Here is a 10,606-nt window from a genome sequence, read left to right as displayed (position 1 = left end):
GTTTGTATGTGTGCATGACAACAGGTGGGACATGATCAGGGTCAAGACGAGGATGAGAGATTATACAGTTAGCGTGGAGATTCGGACCCAGAAGTAGAATAAGTTTCACCACTGGATATATAGTAGTTGAACCCTAGTTTGACAGGAATGTATTTAGTACAAGACATGTACTTTTACTTTTGATATGTATATCAAATGGATTCCATTATGTTTTCGCACTTGTATTTAAAAAAAAAATAGACCATGTTTATCTTAATTGAGTTAATTATTCCCAAAGATGATTAAAAAATGAATTAGCGTCCCGGTCTCCACATCAAGTGTATTTCATTTTATTAAAAATAGAATTGACCAGGATTAAAAAATAAAATATCTCATAAGAATTAGGCAGCGGTGTCATGTTAGTACGTCCAATGGATGACATGCTTGGGCACATGAAAGTGTTCCTTTGCCAATGTATTCCAACAAAATTATGCATCCAATCCTGGCATGGCAAACTGGGCTGCAAAACTTTCTACTCGTGCTCGGAGCTCAATGATTTCTTGGTTATTCTCAAGCCCCTTCAGAAAATATTTAGGTTGTTTTGCTTGTTTTCTCTGTGCACCAGACTTGCAATCTGTGCAGCTCTTAGAAGGAATTCAGCCATCGTTTCAAAATCAGCCTCTAGGCAACCTCTGGATGTCATTGCAGGTGTGCCTACAGGAGCAAACACAAAAAACCATCAATAGTGCAGGAAAAAAATATCAGATTACACCATTAGTTGAAGTTTAACTTGTGTCATGAAGTGGGCCTTGGTGCCCATATAAGCACCAGGAAGAGCTTCGAATCCGTCCTCAACTAGCAAAGATATTAACCGAAGTTGTAAGAGCGTCCATTGCAGGTTTTTAGTGTTGCTCACACTTCTTCCACAATCCAATGTGGATGGGGGATGGGGTATTGCATGATAGTAACTATTATTGACATACCGATTCTTACGCCTCCAGGGGTGATCTTGCCATTGTCATCAAAGATTGTGACTTTATTGAGAGTAATATGACATAACTCACACACCGTCTCATAAGTTTTGCCTACAAGAAACAATTTATAAAAGATCAATACACGATGTGGAGTCAAAGCATCAGTAGCAGAACTAGTAATTCAGAAACAATAACATGCTCCACAAACCAAGAACAATGCAACATCCATTTAAATAGCACCACAAAAGAGTGTGTCGAATTCATGGCAAAGGAACGTTTACGTATACAGATATGAGAAAACTAGTCGAAAAAGATCGTTAAAAAAAACAAGAAAAATGTAGCACTTACAATTTTCACAAAAAGTAAGGAATTATGATCCAATCCATGGTACACAAGAACATAATAACAACCCGATGCGGAAAGCAAAATGCAGAATTATGATTAAAACATGCATAAAGACATATACCTGTCAATCCGAAATTTCTGAGATTCCAAAGCAGTAGGTGATTATCAGTTCCCCCAGTGACCAATCTACAATTTCTTCTCGATAAAGCCACCCTTAAAGCCTGGGCATTTTTCTTCACTTGTTGCATGTACATCTTGTACTCAGGAGTAGCCACTTGTTTCAAAGCAATTGCAAGGGCGGCAATATGATTATTGTGAGGGCCTCCTTGTAGAGCTGTGACAATAGCAAAGTTCACCTTTTCCTCAAAATCATACCTGTCACTGCCATCAACTTGATTCAAAGGTGTGCCTTTCTTCCTCATTTTTGGCCCCTTCCAGTAGAAAATAATTCCTCCCCTAGGACCACGAAGACTTTTGTGGGTCGTTGACGTGATAATATCACAATATTCAAATGGACTAGCACACTCCTGCATATTTAGTATTTACAATCATAGCACTGGCTAAAATCAAGTTATTATGTCCAATAAAAAACTGAGGTTGAGTTGCAAGAAATAGATTTGACACGGAGAAAGGATAGCAAATGGGCTGGTTAGGCTACTATCAATCTCGAGAAAGCCAGAAAAAAAAACCCGTCCATGCAGCCAATTTCTATCAACAGAATCGATCAACACCACATCTAAGACAAAGAAACCAGTCCACAAAGAACAAATAATTAATTTATATAGCAAATATTACGGCGTGTGATTCTTATGTGTAGAAAGCCACATCAATCCAAACTATAGTTTGTTAAAGTTCGATGCAATTAAAACTTGGCAGGGTTGGTAGGATGGAGAAAAAGCTCAACAACAAAATAATAGAATACTATGATCAGACGTGAATGAAATAAACAAACAAGTTCCTATAGCAGCTGAAAATAGTATAAATGGAAGGGTGCATCAGAGGTGAATGAAATAAACAAAAGGTTCTTATAGCAGCTGACAATAGCATAAAGGAAGAGTGCTCATGTCAACATTATCCAAACCCAATGAAGGAATACCAGTTGCACAGTTAATGATAGCAAGATGTTTCTTACCGGCTACATGGATTGTCACTTTGCACAAGGAACACTTTCAAGAATATGCAGAACTGTGAAGGTGATTGAAAATTCTACTGCAAGATTAAGCTCGATACTTACTGCCAAGACGAGAAGTCCAGAGCACCTGGCACCCGAGCGATAACATCTTACCGCCCGAGCGCCATAATACTGTACAAGTCCAGAAAACCTGGCATCCGAGCGGTAGAATCCTACCGCGCGAGCGCGCCTGCGTGAAGAAAATCTAGTTTCCTATTTAGAGTTCTAGGTTTTTTTGGTAACTAGATTTTGCAATCTTTTTGATTTTATAACAATATATACACGATTTTTCATCATTGTAAATATAAATTATTGAGTTTTAAAATATTGAGTGAGTTTTCTCTCTAATTTCAAAGCTTGGCTTTGTATACACCTTAGTGTATTTCTCAAATCAAACTTATCAAAGTTTATTACTTTGTGGCATTTGTTGTTTGTTCTTCACTCGGATTGTCAAAGACGAGTTCTTTGAAGGTTCGCTTGAATTTCAATTGTTTATCTCGTTAATATTTGTTGTTAAATTCTTCGTGATTTAGATGTGAATATTACAACCTTAGTTGTTCAAAAAGAACAGGACAACACAACCTTTTCTTTGTTTTATCGAATCGAGGGCATGACTCTGTTTTTGAACGCGTTTGCTTTTCGTGGTCGAAGAATCGCATCAGTAAACAAGGTAAATGCGAAAGCACTGATCAAATAAACATGCATGACAACAATGTTTAGATACAAGAAATTTTAAATGCAAACCAAGCTCAAGAATCTAAGTGAGACAATAAAAATTCCAGTCTCCAAATCATAATAAGGGCGTAAGGCATAGGATTTTCACCTTAGCAGCAATACGTCCGCTAATCTGAGCCATGTCACATAACAAAACAACACCACAACTATCTGCAATCTGTCTAAACCTCGAGTAATCCCAATCTCGAGCATAGGAACTCCCTCCACAAACCAAAAATATTATATTATATATGGTATACACAAAATAATATCATGACATTTAAGTCCTCAAGTCAATTCTTATTCTAAATTAGACCACATAAGTTTACGACTTATTTAATTGATGTCATATAAACATTTATAATTACATTTATGGTCCCAAAAAAATTCCAACAATCTCCTACTAGGCCATATGAATAAACTTATAAATGTGTTGAACTTAACGAGCTCAAAACTTTTGTCATCACAATCATAAGACTTCTTACACAATCTCGTCCATTAATTATATCAACATAGGATCAATGCAGTCTTTGTTGTATGTATCACAACTGAATCATCAATGGTCACACATATCAATACAATCAAATGACAGATCGATCATGAATGTGTGGCATGAAAACTACATGCAAAGTGATCTATTCATGTCAATTTTCAACTGTTCCTTCTTTACCAAAGTGAGATCAAAACCTTAACTTCAGTTAGACAAAGTGTAAATTAAACAATGAATTTTATTTCTGATCAGAAAATATCCATATCCAAATGCATAAGTTTGAACAACATAACCAAACATAAAACGTATAGTACAAACTCCCACTAGATCTAGACTTCATCAAACTGAATAACACCCATATGAGTAGTGTGCTCATGGAAAACAATGGGTGGCAAACCTTTCGTAAAAGGATATGATATCATGGAGTTTGTGCCTATGTGTTCTATCGAAATTTGTCCACTTTGTACTCTTTCTTTCACAACAAGGAACTTGATGTCGATGTGCTTCGATTTTGTCAAGCTCCTATTATTTTTGGAATACAATTCAGCTGATCTATTGTCACAAAACAATTTTAGTGGTCTTTCAACCTCTTCTAGAATACGCAGCCCAGTGACAAAATTCTTCAGCCATATTGCAAGATTAGATGCCTCGTAACATGCTATAAATTCAGCCGCCATGATGGAAGAAGCTGTTAGTGCTTGTTTGGCACTTCTCCAAGAGATAGCTCCGCCAGCCAATAGATACATAGCGTGAAGTGGATCTTATGCTATCTTGGCATCCCGCAAAATCAGAGTCCAAATATCCCATGATCTCAAGGTTATTCGACATCTTATATGTGAGCATGTAATCACAAGTTCTCTTTAGATATCTCATTACACGTTTGGCTGTTTTCCAGTGATCCATTCCTGGGTTGTTTAAATATCTATTTAACATTCCAACAATGTACGCAATATCCGGACGCGTACAAACTTGGGCATATAAGACTTCCTACAGTCGAAGCATAGGGAATCTTTTGCATTTCTTGAATCTCGAGGCTTCCTTTAGGGCACTGTTTAAGACTAAACTTGTCTCCTCTAGCGACTGGGGTGTTACCTGGTTTACAACCTTGCATGCCAAATCTTTTAAGCACTTTATCGATATAGTTCTTTTGCGATAATCCAAGAATACCTCGAGAACGATCTCGGTGTATTTGGATTCCTAGTACAAAGGAGGTGTTACCAAGATCTTTCATTTCAAAATGTCTAAAGAAAAATTTCTTGGTATCGTTCAATATACCTATATCGTTTGTGGCAAGCAAAATGTCATCCACATATAAAACCAGGAATATATGCTTACTCCCACTGAACTTATGATACACACAATCATCTACTACATTTACCTCAAAACCAAATGAGATAATTATTTGATGAAACTTGTGGTACCATTGACGAGAAGCTTGCTTTATCCCATAGATGGACTTCTTAAGTTTGCAAACCATATTCTTTGGATTTCCCAATACAAAGTGTTCTGGTTGCACCATATAGATTGTTTCCTCAATGTCCCCATTGAGAAAAGCTGTCTTGACATCCATCTGATGAAGTTCCATATCAAAGTGTGCAACAAGTGCCATGATTGTCCTAAAAGAGTCCTTCGATGAAACTGGAGAGATTGTCTCTTTAAAGTCAATCACATACTTTTGAGTATAGCCTTTAGCTACAAGACGTGCTTTGTACCTCTCCACATTACCTTTTGAATCCCATTTGGTTTTGAAAATCCACTTACAACCAATGGGTTTCACACCTTTTGGTAATGGGACAAGTTCCCAAACTTTATTGTCTTGCATTGACTTATACTCCTCACTCATTGCCTCGGCCCACTTTTGAGAATTTGAATCTTGCATGGCTTGACGAATGTTTATTGGTTCATCCTCCACCATACCATCATTTTCCTCATGTTCTTGGAGTAGCACTATGTAATCATGTGAAATAGCACTCTTCCTTTCTCTAGTGGACCTCCGTAAATACACTTGTTTTTTAGACACCGGTTCTTGAGGTTGTTGAGTTTGTTCGATTGGGACTTGATTGACAATGTCTTGTTGTTCTTGTATCATATCCTGATCAATGACAGCAGGTGGGCATAAAACCCGAAAAACCGAAAAAATCGACCGAACTGAATAATTCGGTTTAAATGGTTCGGTTTTATCGGTTTTTCGGTCGGTTATGGTTTTAAAATTCATGAAATTCGGTTTTTCGGTTCGGTTTTCGGTTTTAATCCCCCAAAAAACCGAATAACCGAACCGGCCATATTTTTGTTAAGTATAGGGTTTTTATGTATAATGGACCATATTATTGTTAAGTATAATAATTTTTATGTATAATGGGCCTATTAAGATTTAGGAACTTAGTATCATTAACCTTCTTAATTTTCAATCCGATCGTTTTATCTTCTTTTTTACCACACGCCAGTCGACGTTTTCTTTTCTTTTCTTTTATTTTCTGTATATATTTCTTTAATTTTTTTGTAAGATGATTGATATTCCATTCGAGCTGGTTGACACCTTGTTATCATTTCTATTATTGAATACTCCATTGAATTCATGCATTTTCCGTGTTTACATGGTTAATTAGTTATATATTGTTATTATATTCGTATGGCATGTTTGTACACAACAAAATATATATATATATATATATATATGAGATTAAGTCTCACAAATTAAATGTTTGAAAAATACTATGATTTAGATTTTAAAGGCATAAAGTGACATATAAATTTATTTCTTAACAAATTTTAGCTAACCGTATATAACCGGCCGTATAAACCGAACCGTATTACAAAAAAATCGAACCGAACAGTAATAAAATGGTTTGGTTTTGGACTAGAGATATTCAAAACCGAACCGTTGTAGAGTAAAATCGGATCAAATCGACCATTGCTCACCCTAGATGACAGGTATACGATCCTGAACATTATCAGTATCAATCATAGGAATATGAACTATTTCTTCTTGAAGAGTAGTTGGAACACATTCCTCCTCGAAAACAAAGTCTGTTACTTTATTTTTCCCCCCAAACTCAATATCCTCAAAAAATACTGCAGTTCTCGTCTCAAATATTTTCTTTACTTTGGGATCATAAAACTTATAGCCCCTTGATCGCTCAGAATACCCAATAAAGTAGCTACTGACTGTTCTGGAGTCCAGTTTCTTTTCATGTGGTCAGTATGGCCTAGCCTCAGTTGGACATCCCCAAATATGAAAATGTTTTAGACTTGGCTTTCGCCCTATCCAAAGCTCATAAGGTGTTTTAATAGCTGCTTTAGTTGGTACTCTATTTAGAATGTAAACTGGTGTTTTTAATGCTTCTCCCCAAATTGACTCTGGTATGGTTGAATGACTGATCATACTCCTTACCATATCCTTAAGAGTCCTATTTCGTCGTTCAGCTACACCATTCATGCTTGGAGAGTCTGGCATAGTGTACTGCGGGACGATTCCACATTCCTCTAGGTATTGAGCAAAAGGTCCTGGACGTTGTTCCCCTGCGTCATTTCTACCGTAGTATTCACCACCACGATCAGATCTGACTTTCTTAATTCTTTTGTCGAGTTGTTTCTCGACTTCAGTCTTGAATGACTTGAAAACGTCCAATGTCTATGATTTTTCATGAATAAGTATGAGGTATGCATATCTAGAGTAACCATCAATGAATGATACAAAATATTGTTGACCTTTCCAAAAAAGTGTTGGAAATGGTCCACAAATATCAGTATGTAACAATTCCAATCTTTTGGTGGCTCTATATGTACATTTTTTCTTTCTTTTGGTATGTTTGGCTTTGATGCATTCAATACAATTGTTTAAATCTGTAAAATCAATGGAGTTCAAAACCCCATCTGATACAAGTCGTTCAACTCTATTTCTAAAGATGTGTCCTAATCGCTTGTGCGATATTGCACTAGAATTTTCATTATTAAACTTACGTTTAGTACCACCGACCACGTGATTCCACATTTAGGGTTTCAATATAAGAAGCGTTTGTATCAAGCATATATAGACCGCCATAAATTATAAGTGAACCAATTCCAACAACGTTAGAATTAATAGACAACCTAAACATATTGTTTCCAAATGAATAACAATATCCTAATTTGTCCAAACTAGAAACATAAATTAAATTCCGTCTAAACGACGGTACAACAAAAGTATCTATTAAGTCCAAATAATAATCAGTACTTAACAACAATCTAAAATGCCCTATTACTTCCACTTCGACTGACTTGTCATCACCTACATAAATGCATCTTTCAGCATCATTTGACTTTCGACAGCTCAGGCAACCATGCATTGAAGCACTTATATTAGTAGTAGCACCGGAATCTAACCACCAACTTTTCTTGTTCTTATCTTTCTTGTTCTTCTTTTCATATGGACCTTTAGCAGACTCATTCATTCTTTTCTTACCCTTATCTTTAGAGGTGCTTGCATAATGGGCACTTTCAGTCTTGTCTTGCTTCAATCTCTCTTCCTCTTGAACACAATAAGAAATGAGCTCATTAAGAGACCATTTCTCCTTTTGACAGTTATAACTGATCTTGAACTGACTAAATTGGTTTGGAAGAGAAATCAGCACTAGATGAACAAGCATGTCTTCCGACAATTCAAGTCTTAGTGCCTTCAACTGCGATGCAAGGTGGGACATTTCCATAATATATTCTCAGATATTTCCCTTGCCTTTATACTTCATGGAAATCAAGCTCTTCAGAATCGTGCTTGTTTCCGTCTTATCGCTTTTGGCAAAGCGCTTCTCAATTTCATCGAGATATTTTTTAGCTTTGGTGACTTTGTCGGACACCGCACCTCTAAAAGCCTCAGGTATGCCGTGTTTGATGATCATAAGACTCGTGCGGTTAGAGCGATCCCACCTCTCATATACAGCCCTCTGTTCAGAGGAACTAGAATCCGTAAGAGAGGGAGGTTGCTTTGTCCTAATCGCAAGATCTAGATCCATGCAGCCAAAAACAATAAGAATGTTCTCCTTCCAATCCTTAAAATTTGTCCCAATAAGGATCAGCACTGAACTTAGATTAGCAGATATAGTAGCAACTTTTGCTGAAAAGAGAACATAATAATAATAACATAAATAATATGTTCATCACAAACAAATTAAAATAAATGGCAAATCCCATCTCAAGATACCTAGTGCAATATCAATATTAAATCTTTGGACAATAATATTTTATGCAAGTGGTACTCTTGTTGTAATAATCAAATATTAACAATAACGTATGACAAATAAGAAACCTATCTTTGGATAGATTTTAATATTTTCATGGAAAAATAACTAATAAAACCTTATAATTGTTACATGTTTATTATCACAAGCAAATAAATCACTTTTTCAAGTATAAATCTTCTTTTGGGTCGATCAACACTCACATAAATATACTCATTTGCACAAAAAACTTTTAAAAAATATATATCTTAATACTTCAAATAAAAATTAAATTACAATTATAGTAAATCACTTTGGTCACATGTAATTGAAACTTAATTTAATCCGAAATATTAAATATCAAAGGCCATTGAAATTTAACCGAACAAAATTGGATCAAATACCATGAAATATTTACACAAATTATTAAACAATACATTTTAACCAATTTGTGACAAATAAGGGCGGTTATGACAAAATCATAATAAGAAAATTTGGAATTGAAGTCAAACAATCAAACCAAAAAAACAATGATTCACCAACCGACACACCGATTCAATTTCTTTTTGAAGGAAAACAAAATTTTGATCACATAATCTTGTCATTAACCGATTCACTTTCACAACAATTTTGGGAATATTTTTTTTTATTGTTCTCACCAAAACCCATTAATCATGATAAGATCTTTAATGCAAAAATTTAGAACATGAAATACTCTTAACGAAATAGATTGATTGGACCGAAAAATAAAAACTTGAAATCATGAAATTGTGGGAACAAAACAATAGATTGATTGAACCGAAAACTCAAAACTTGAAATCATGAAATTGTGGGAACAAAACTGGTTATCATTTCCAAAAAAAAAAAACCAGATAAGCACCGATTCAAACATAACATCTTGAAGGAAAACAAAAAATCAATTTTGTTATCACTAATCATGCCATTAACCGATAATAATGAATATACCCAAAATGTTTGAAAAATTTCCACCATACTTGTCATTCGACCGACGGCACCGTTTCAACTTCGAAAACAAAATAAACATTCCCGAATTCGTAAGAATTAATTAAATGTCAAACAGTTTCTCAAGAATTTGAAATAGATGGCTCTGATACCAATTGAAGAAATAAATTGGCAAATACTATTCAATTCTCAAAAACAACATATATAATAATCATAATTGCGGAAGCGTACCCGAATCCATTATTTTGCAGTCATTGTCGGTGATATCTTCAATCTGCAAATTTCCTTTAAGCCATAGAGTTTTGTTGATGGGATACAAAACTTGAAACGTTATATGCAGATTGGGAACATAACTATTATTTTATAATTAAACAAGTTTTATCATTTCTAATTTGACCCTCAACAAACCAGAAATATTATATTATATATGGTATCCACACAATAATATCATGACATTTAAGTCCTCAAGTCAATTCTTATTCTAAATTAGATCACATAAGTTCACGACTTATTTAATTGATGGCATATAAACATTTATAATTACATTTATGGCCCCAAAAAAATTCCAACAATTCTTACCGCAGTTCTAAGAGTTTCAATCTCATTTGAGAAAAGCCTAGGTGGCGTCGTCGAGGCGGGTACTGAATCGCAATGACGTTTACGCTTCAAGGTCATGGAATGACCCAAGATTCGAAACTCCTCCAAATGGACCACATCTTCTCCGTCACCGTCTTCAATATCATTGTTCTCATTGGAGTTGTTCTCGTCTCTTTTAGCT

At 35.3% G+C, this 10,606-nt stretch overlaps 1 pseudogene; it reads right to left on the bottom strand.

The window, feature by feature from the left end:
- Positions 1–314: 314 nt before the first annotated feature.
- LOC142519609 (serine hydroxymethyltransferase 7-like) lies at positions 315–4,419 on the bottom strand (annotated as a pseudogene).
- Positions 4,420–10,606: the final 6,187 nt, after the last annotated feature.

This window comes from Primulina tabacum, chromosome 11, assembly GCF_025594145.1.
Source record: "Primulina tabacum isolate GXHZ01 chromosome 11, ASM2559414v2, whole genome shotgun sequence".
NCBI lineage: Eukaryota > Viridiplantae > Streptophyta > Magnoliopsida > Lamiales > Gesneriaceae > Primulina > Primulina tabacum.
This window is presented reverse-complemented; position numbering and strand designations above follow the sequence as displayed.